This window comes from Rana temporaria, chromosome 2 (assembly GCF_905171775.1).
Source record: "Rana temporaria chromosome 2, aRanTem1.1, whole genome shotgun sequence".
Classification (NCBI taxonomy): Eukaryota; Metazoa; Chordata; class Amphibia; order Anura; family Ranidae; genus Rana; species Rana temporaria.
In genome coordinates, this window is record NC_053490.1 from 204,910,991 (window position 1) to 204,921,510 (window position 10,520).

At 42.7% G+C, this 10,520-nt stretch overlaps 1 protein-coding gene across 2 annotated transcripts in view; it reads right to left on the reverse strand.

Moving 5' to 3' along the window:
* The window catches only part of RGN (regucalcin), a 33,076-nt gene extending 26,896 nt beyond the window's left edge, over nt 1-6,180 (reverse strand). Inside the window, exon 1 of one of the 2 annotated variants that reach the window (XM_040336290.1) lies at nt 6,079-6,180. The gene's annotated coding sequence lies outside the window, so the exon portion shown is untranslated. Of the gene's footprint in view, nt 1-6,074 lie in introns of both variants that reach the window. The other variant, XM_040336292.1, reaches the window with a different exon arrangement.
* Nucleotides 6,181-10,520: the final 4,340 nt, after the last annotated feature.

Sequence of the window (10,520 nt, forward strand, 5' to 3'; positions counted from 1 at the left end):
ATCTTTCCCCAGCCTGGACCTGCTCTGTGACGTTAGACGACAGTGGGCTTCAGCTGAAATGGGTCACAGGAGTGCAGAACGAACTGCACTCCTGTGATCCACAGCAAAAGGATAGCCAAACAAGGTTTGGCTGTACTTCTCCTTTAACTTACGAGGTAGTATCAAAACATTTTGAGACTAGTTTTGTAACACGCCAACAGATGGCAGCACAAGGCTGCATGCACAGTCACAGGGAGCACCAACCTTCAGAAATCAGTGTGCTAAAAGACATCTTCCGGTGTACATCGGGAGCTGTACAACTGGTGCTATTCTGACCACATGCGTTACCACATCTGCTATTTCATCATGGACAGCAATGATGTCAATGATAACAACGGCAATGATGCATGAATCATTTTGAGTGGCATGTGTGCTTCAAGAGCGGAAGAACATCATTGTAAGACAAGAGATCGACAACGAGCTCAACCCCCAAAAATGCCAAAACCATTCAGCAACTTGTGCATTATGATCGTCGGAGAACAATTAAACAGGGCACTCCAAACACTACTCATTGCAGCATCTCTGTAAACTTGCCAAATCGTGTCAAACGTCTCTGTGGCATATTTGCCAGTTTCACGCTCTTTGTTCTAAAATGCTGTCCATGATGAAATAGCAGACATGGTAACGCATGTGGTCAGAAAAGCACCAGTTGCACAGATCCCGATGTACACAGGACAATGTATTTTGGCACACTGACTTATGAAGGTCGTTGCTCCCTTTGACTGTGCGTGCAGCCTTGTGTTACCATCTGTTGGCGTGTTACAAAACTAGTTTCAAAACTTTTTGATACCGCCTCGTATGCTGGGCACCCACAGTCAGACTGTTCCAGATTTGAATGATAGGACCAATAATGTTTGTCAGCAGCAACGTAGTGTGAGGATATTCTGCGGATTTTAAATGGATTTGTGATATCTATGATTAATCTGCATTGATTATTTTAACCCTCCTTGTTTCGGACAAGAAAGTAGATTTGTGAATAATTTGAATTATTAATGTTGTACATGAGATTGGATTTCTAACAAGATTCTAAATTGTGTCTGTCAAAGAAATTAAAGTTTATGTATGCCCTTATGTTTAACTGAAGATTTCAGTAATGCAAGGTTTAGGGCCCATTTACACCAGATATGCATTTTTGACTGCCCTCCAATTGCATAGACACTCCAAAATCCAGGTTATCCTACGGGCATAGTTAGCACTATTGCCGTACAGTGGAAAAAAGCACAGCAAGCTGCATTTCTTCACACTGCAAATGCATGTAAATGCACCGCAACGCTGTGCAGTGAACATAAAGGCCCAAAAAAGAAAGAAGATGGAAGTGACCTGAAAATGTAAGTCCAGTAAAAACGTGCATCAAATGGAGGTAGCCACGTATGCAAAAATGCCCAGTAAATGTGCAATTTCTGGTGTGAATGGGGATAATTGAAAATGCTGGAGGTTGTTGTTTGTTTAGCAGCTCCTGACGAAGTTCATTAGAACAAAACCCATATGAAAGGGCCAACGCATGGTGAAGTACTCATGCACGGAGGGGGCAGGCACATTCATTCTGTAGTCGGTTGGAGTGAGTGAAGCACTCCTTCTGTACATTATTGAGCCTTTTATCCTTAATGCTAGGCAAAGAACATGTTTTGTGAGTGATTTTACACTAAGACCCCCCCCCCCCCTCTCTCTGCCTTGTACATTTATTAAGGGACTATATGCTGAAGCCTGTGAATAAAGGAAGACCCGTACTGGATTTAATGACATTGTTTGTATGACTAGTTTATTGGATTAATCTCCATTTGGTGAGCCTGTTTCCCACTGGGGTCATCATCTCTGGTGGTGGGACAGCTTTTTCTCTGGTTGAAGAAAAGAAACACCTGCATATGCTGAAGATTGATTCACATTGCAGAGGATCTTTGTTTCTTTTTTTCCAGTTGATCTGTATAATTTATAAATTATGTATTTAAAAAAAATAAATAAATAACAGTGCATTTGAATATTTTGGACTAGAATGTGACATCGCTATTTAAATCCTATTTAAAAAGATTATATTCTTTGCATGAAACCTTTAAAATGTTGAACTATTTCTGAACATACAATATTAATGTGTAATTTTATGCAAATATGTGCATTTTTAAACCTGCTTGTGAAATAATGCAGCTTCCCTCAAATATATCTAGCTGAAATAGGATTAATCTCTTGCCTCAACATTATGAAATTACATTTCATAATAAAATTTCAATATTTTTAATCTGCTGTTTTCATGAACTCTTTGCTGTCTGTATGCCATAGGTGTGCACAGCCTATTGCATTAGGGTGTGCATCCCAAAGATCAAACACATACTAACGATCACTTACTATGTTCATTCAGAAAGTGAAGGGGCTGGTAAATTACATATTTACTTGCCCCTTCCCCCACTCATCCTAAAACATCCTCTTAGCAACAGCCGGTGGGAGAGGAAAGGAAGCTGTCAGCACGATGGGGGGAAGGGGGGGCAGGGCAGTAGGGGGGATCCTGTGCTGCACAGGGTGATTAGGGTGTGCCTGGGCGCACCCTGTGTGCACGCTTATACTGTACACATATATGCAGCCTCATGGAGAAGGGGCCTTTATCCGTCAAGATACATATCTGCATACTGGTGTTTGTGCTGGGAACGTGCTGCACAGTACACTCCCAACACAGAGACGGGGCTCCCACGACAGCCCCGCCTCCAGTACTATTGATTAGGAACTCTGAGTTCTGGTTCCTGATCATCTGATTGTAGAGATAGATTCTGATTGGCTATCACAGTGATCAGTCATTGTGTAACATGCCCGTGTTTTTTTTTTCTTGAATGGAGAAAAAGGCACATTGTATCTTTTTTTTCTCCTGCTAGAGGGTAGAATGTAAACAAAAACAAACGTGTGTTAAAAAAAAAAAGAAAAATTCAAAAATAAGAATAATGATAAAATAGGTAGATCAGGGCTTGATGTAGTGTTAAGGTCAAGGTTAGGGTTAATGTCAGGGTTAGTATAATTTTAAACTTAGGATTAGTGTCAGTTAGCGTGTCGGTGTGTTTTACGAAGCATAAAAACAGGAAAAAAAGAAAAGAAAAATACTCACTATTGTTTCTGGGACCTATTACAGGTACAACTAACATATACATATGTAGTATCGCTGTGATCGGCAGGAGCAGGAGAATTTATTTTTGGGTTGTTTTTTTTCGTGGTAGGTTATGGCAATAGCAAGAATTGTACAGCTAAATTTAAAAAATATATATATTTCTTTAACTATTTTGGACTAATTTTCCTTTAATAATTAAAAAAAAAAAAAAAAATCAGGAGGTATAAATCACCTGGAAACACCAAGTAGTCACGATGTTTTTTTTTAACACATGCCAAAGTTGTAAAACTGTGTTTAGGAATTGGATTTTTTTTTACCCTCATGAAGGGGTTGGGTCCTTGTTCAGGCCCCTCATATTATAGAGTGGCAGCACGCTGTCCTTGCTTCCTAGTTGTGCTCCTGTGTTGTCATAAGTGCATTAGTTTGGCACTGCTAGAGTCTATTCCAACACACACATTAGGCAGGCATATTCTACTGTTGTTACTACCAGGAAACCTGCACATAGAAAAAAAACTGCAGCCATCACTGTTGTGCAAAAACTGCAGCCATCACTGTTGCTGAAAAGTGGCAAAAAGAGGTCAACAGCACTAAGATCTTTTGGTCTTGTCTGGCCCTTAAGTCCATCTGGTCACAGGTCCATATTACTGCCCTGTGTTTTTTTCTCCTGCTCTATAATAAAGTGCCTATGAAAGTAAAAAAAATAAAAATAAAGTGGTAAAACACTTATTTAACAAAGCACGCTCTTGTATCCCTGTGGAAGGACTCATCCCCACATCCATTCAGCAGTGGATTTGTCACATTAAAGACATTAGACACAGGGAATACTTAAAGGGCTTGTAAAGGTAATTTTTCCCCCCCTAAATAGCTTCCTTTACCTTAGTGCAGTCTTCCTGCATTTACCTCATCCTTCCATTTTGCTTTTAAATGTCCTTATTTCTTCAGAGAAATCCTCACTTCCTGTTCTTCTGTCTAACTACACGCAGTAATGCGAGGTTTTCTCCCTGGTGTGGAGAAAGCCTCTTGAGGGGGGAGGGGGCGAGCAGGAGTGTCAGGAAGCCCACTAACACACAGCTTCTTTCTCTATCTGCAAAGTAGAGAGTGTCCTGAATTGCCTGCTCGCCCCCTCCCCCCTTAAGAGGCTTTCTCCACATTCTTCTAGTAATCTGGACCAGAGGTGTTTGTGTCCCCCTACTCCCTACATACCAATTTGAATCAAATCTCTATGCTTAATGCTAGAAACTGGCTATGTAAAAATCTAGAGGCAGTCACATTCATGTCTAAACGCAAAACTGGGCTCTGATGCATTTAGCTTCATATACTGTAGATCTCTTAAAGAGAGTATTTGAAATCTTGACATACCTGGAATACTCGCATGAATTTGTTTTGAGTTGTATAAAAAGTGTAAATTTTAAGGGGTGGTGGTATACAAATATACAAAATACAGCTGCTATCAGGACAGTGCCATACATTCACTTCATGAAAGGGGCTCTGTGCTATGCGTGGTAGCCAAAGCACATGTAAGAAATACTTATACTTTCTTTCATTGGACCTAAATGGTTTGCTTCTGAAATGGTTTTAATAAGTCATATGGCCGATAGCTTAATTGATCTGCACACATAATGGAAAATGTATTCATCTATTTTGTGGCCCAATGTGGCATTATTCATTGGTAGAAACGAATAAGAACTAAAAACTAATAATAGAAAAAATTGTGGTCATGGAGAACATCAATGTGACTCTGGAAGCAATGGATGACAGCCTACATCAGCCTTTCTCAACCTTTTTACCGCTGGGGAACCCTAAAAATAATTTTCAGGTCTCGGGGAACCCCTGATAAAACCCATTCATTGGGGGTCAGTGGGAACAATGCCCCTCACTTTGGTGGTCAGTGAGAAGAATGCCCTTTTTTTACAGTAGTGGCAAGAATGCCCCCCTTACAGAGAACTATGAAGATCATTGGTGTAATACCACTGGCTCCTCCAAGTGGAATTGGCTCAGAACTATGTAGGCACCATCAAACAGGAGCTAAATCAGCCACAGCTCAAGGAACCCCTAGCCACCTCTGGAGGAACCCTAGGGTTCCACGGACCCTGGTTGAGAATGGCTGGCCTACATCTTAAACATTTGTGTTCTTGTGCTCAGGCACCTACATCCAAGCTTTCTGACCGAGATTCTGATATACAATATACAACACACTTGACGTGATTGTAGCCGTATTAGTGCAATTGTGACAGAAAATTGAGTACTGTCCGTGATACTTTTTTTATTTGCACTAACATACAATTTTTCAGGGCAAGCTTTCGGGGTATGTCCCTTTCTTCAAGGACCTTGAAGAAGAGGACATACCCTGAAAGCTTGTCCTGAAAAATTGTATGGTTAGTGCAAATAAAAAAAGTATCACGGTGCTTACTGTTGATGTAATTGCTTTTACTGTATGAAATGTTTGAGACATTACTTGTCTTTTTGTTTCTCTTTTTCTCTGAATAAAATAAGATTGAATTAAAAGTATCACGGACAGTAATCAATTTTCCCAACCAACACACATTTATGTATTCATTGGATGTTGGTTGGATTGCCAAAGATGGCAACCCATTGTAGCAACCAATTTGTGTTTTTTTTTTTTTCAGTTGATGCCAAAAATTCCAATGCATATATAAATACAAATAAAAAAAAAACTGAGATTGAAGTGGTTTCAGATTATTTCTCAATTATATCTAAATAAGAAAGTAGAACCATTAATATCCATGTACTGTAGTTAGTAACATTTTCACAAGCTGCTGACAATCTAATACTGATTAATCTATAATTTTTAGTGCGAATAACGTTTTTTTTTTTAAATAAGACCCAGTACATTCTACAAATGCACTCTACATGGCTATCCTTTCTGTAGTGAGATTCATACATTAGAAACATCATATATGCAACAAACAGAACATAACAGAATAGATCTTACATACACAAATCAGTCCCGTCTTCCTTGTGATGGCTCGAAAGTGCTGTCAACTTACAGGTTTATATTTGTCAGGTCTATTAATATTTAACATCAGTGGATAATGCACCTTTGAAACATCAGCTTAGCATGATTAACAAAATACTCTTGGCTAATCATCCAGAAACCTTAGGCTTCTTCAGCACTTTCTCCATTCTGTAAGACCAAGTTCGGAAATGGGTCAGAAAAAGGGCACTGGAAATTTACCAACCCAGCACAAATCTATAACCAGATCCTTAGAATTGAACTACGGAGCACAAATTATGAATGGTAAATAACAGGCATGCTCAGTTTTATAACATGTGGTGACCGTACTCAGCTATTACCTGTGCTTTACATCATTTAGCAAATCTTAATGTTGAGTGTTATGGTTGAGTGTTGGTCTGTTTTGCATTAGCAGTAAATCAGATTTTCTCTTTTACGCATGAGACTATGGACGTGGGCCTACTATATACCGTACATTTTTCCTGTCCAAAACACACAAACTACAGCGCCTAGATGGGCACTAGCCACACAGGAAAGAAATTAATTTGTACATAAAATGCATTTTATGCAGTAAAATACATGAGTTTGCTGCATGAAAACAGTGTGAACAAGGTAAACTAAATACATATCAGTAGTTAACTGAGCCTGGGTTTTAATGCGTTTGGAGACTTTTACTATGTGCATCCTCTAATCAGCTTTTTATCTGCATTTGTTTGTCAGGGAGATTTTTTTTTTACATCAGCTGAAGCACAGCTACCATGGTTTACAGTGCATCTGGAAAGTATTCACAGCAGTTCACCTTTTCCACATTTTGTTATGTTACAGCCATCTTCCAAAATTGATTAAATTCATTATTTTCCTCAAAATTCTACAAACAATACCCCATAATGACAACGTGAAAGAAGATTATTTAAAAATCTTTGCAAATTTATTAAAAATGTAAAAATTAAAAACATTCCATGTACATAAGTATGCACAGACTTTGATCAAAACTTTGTTATAGCACCTTTGGCACCAATTACAGCCTCAAGACTTTTTGAGTATGATGCTTCAAGCTTGGCACACCTAATATTGGGCAGTTTCTCCCATTCTTGTTTGCAGAGTGTCTCCAGCTTTATGAGGTTGGATGGGGAGCATTGATGCACAGCCATTTTCAGATCTCTCCAGAGATGTTAAATAAGGTTCAAGTCTGGGCCACTCAAGGAGATTCACAGAGTTGTCCTGTAGCCACTCCTTTGTTATCTTGGCTGTGTGCTTAGGGTTGTTGTCCTGTTGAAAGATGAACGTTTGCCCCAGTCTGAAGTCCAGAGTGCTCTAAAGCAGGTTTTCATCAAAGATGTCACTGTACTTTGCTGCATTTATCTTTCCCTGAATCCTTACTAGTCTCCCAGTTACTGCCGATGAAAAACATCCCCACAGCATGTTGCTGCTACCATCATGCTTTACTGCAGGGATGGTATTGGCCAGGTGATGAGCAGTGCCTGGTTTCCTCCAGACATGCCATTTGCCATTCAGGCCAAAGAGTTCAATTTGTGTTTCATCAGACCAGAGAATTTTGTTTCTCATGGTCTGAGAGTCCTTCATGTGCCTTTTGGCAAACTCCAGGCAGGCTGTCATGTGTCTTTTACTGAGGAGTTCTTGGTCACCTCCCTAAGGCCCTTCTCCCTTGATCGCTCAGTTTGGCCAGGCGGCCCCCTCTAGGAAGTGTCCTGTGGTTCCAAACTTTTTCTATTTAGGAATGATGGAGACCACTGTGTTCATTGGGACCGTCAATGCTGCAGAAATGTTTCTGTACCGTTCCCCAGATCTGTGCCTCGATACAATCCTTTCTCGGAAGTCCACAGACAATTCCTTGGACTTCATGGCTTAGTTTGTGTTCCGACATGCACTGTTAACTGTGGGACCTTATTAGGGCAGGACTTAGGGTGGTGAGGGCCCTTGGGCTTGAGTCACTTTCGGGCACTACATTCTATATGTAGCGCTACCCCCGAAGGAGCCCGCTGGTTGTTGTTGGGATCTACTCTCTTGGTTTGACTCACCCCTATTTAAAAAGCTCGAACCCTCCCTTGACACATCAGAAGTCTGGTGGGTAAGGTATTGTGACCTCTGATGGGCTGGGGGGCACAATAGCAGGCCCACAATATGCAGTGACAATAAAACAATAGTATTACCTGCTTTCTTGGAAGGTCCCTCCAGACGAGAAAATACACTTCACACATTGATTATATTTAAATAAGAAAGATAAGTTTACTTTAGGTGAACTTGAAGAACAAGCATAGGTTTAGATCACAACAAACAACTGTTAGACAATATCTCACTATGATTCTGCAAGGGCCCTTACAGGAATCAGCAATTAATATCAGTAGGTAAAGGGTTAAACTAAAGAATAGTACTATTCACTTAAACTAAAGTAGGAAGTCTATACTTGCGAGCTCCCTCTAGCGAGCGGTTCTGCAGAACAGTTAATATCCACATTGCGGCCGGTCGGTGCACATTAAATTTGTATTCAAAAGGCGCGTTGGTGGAACACTGCTCCACAGCACAAGGATCCCGGACGAGGGTGCTCCACTGTTTCAGTTGTCAGCTGGGCTGCCTCTTCAATCTCTGGGAACACGGGCTGGATACTGGTGTCTTGCTTCCTTCCGGATGGCTGGCCTCTCAGTAAATTTAGGCCCAGGCGTCTGGCCTAGTCGCATGGCTGGGCTGTGTCAGCAGCTCCGCATAGGAGAAGATGCAGGTCGCGAGAGAGCGAAGTCAGCCGCGCCCTTTCCTTAAGTAACCTCCCCAAAAGTCTGTGCAGAGGTGTCACATGCTCCACTGCTGCAGGGCATTGTGGGATATGTAGTCTGTTTCTCTTCAGAGTCAATGGAGTCCATATCTCCAGCTACTTGCAATCCTACAATGCATAACTCCTTAAAGGTAACTTACATATTTACAAGTGTGAATAAAGTCCCAGCGGGGATGGCCTGTCCTTAGACTCTGACAGGATGACCCCGCTACACACTCCCCCCACTTCAAATCTTTGGTCCCCAAAGAGGGTAACAGTATGTATCCTGATACATGCTTTTCAAATACAAGCGGAGAAAGGTGTGTTAGTATATGCAAGGCAACAAACACTGTGCATTGTTCCTGGCGTTGCTCAAGGCAAAACAACTCATCGACTTACAGAGTGGACAGAGGATCCTCCCACCATTCATCGGATATGGGCAGTGCTGGGACAAGGCCATTTGGTGCCCAGGGCGAAGATGGCAAACTGCGCCCACCCCCGTTTTTAAGAAAGAATCAATGTTGTTGGCTGCGTGTGTTGGGCACAGTGGCGACAATTGATGGCACAGTGGCTGCGTGTGATTGGCACAGTGGCTGCGTTTGATGGGCACAGTTGCTGCGTGTGATGGGCACAGTGGCTGCGTGTGATTGGCACAATGGCTGCGTGTGATTGGCACAATGGCTGCGTTTGATGGGCACAGTGGCTGCGTTTGATGGGCACAGTGGCTGCCTGTGATTGGCACAGTGGCTGCGTGTGATTGGCACAGTGGCTGCGTGTGATTGGCACAATGGCTGCGTGTGATTGGCACAATGGCTGCGTTTGGGCACAGTGGCTGCGTTTGATGGGCACAGTGGCTGCGTGTGATGGGCACAGTGGCAACAATTGATTAAACAGTGGCTGCATGTGATGGCACAGTGGCTGCGTTTGATTGGCACAGTGGCTGCGTGTGATTGGCACAGTGGCTGCGTGTGATTGACACAGTGGCTGCGTTTGATGGGCACAATGGCTGCGTTTGGGCACAGTGGCGACAATTAATGGCACAGTGGCTGCGTTTGATGGGCACAGTGGCTGCCTGTGATTGGCACAGTGGCTGCGTGTGATTGGCACAGTGGCTGCGTGTGATTGGCACAATGGCTGCGTGTGATTGGCACAATGGCTGCGTTTGGGCACAGTGGCTGCGTTTGATGGGCACAGTGGCTGCGTGTGATGGGCACAGTGGCAACAATTGATTAAACAGTGGCTGCATGTGATGGCACAGTGGCTGCGTTTGATTGGCACAGTGGCTGCGTGTGATTGGCACAGTGGCTGCGTGTGATTGGCACAGTGGCGACAATTGATGGCACAGTGGCTGCGTGTGATTGGCACAGTGGCTGCGTGTGATTGGCACATTTGCTGCGTTTGATGGGCACAGTGGCTGCGTTTGATGGGCACAGTGGCTGCGTGTGATGGGCACAGTGGCTGCGTGTGATGGGCACAGTGGCGACAATTGATGGCACAGTGGCTGCGTTTGATGGGCACAGTGGCGACAATTGATGGTGGCACAGTGGCTGCGTGTGTTGGCACAAGTGGCTGCATGTGTTGGCACAGTGGCTGCCTGTGATGGGCACAGTGGCGACAATTGATGGCACAGTGGCTGCGATTAGCACAGTGGCTGCGTT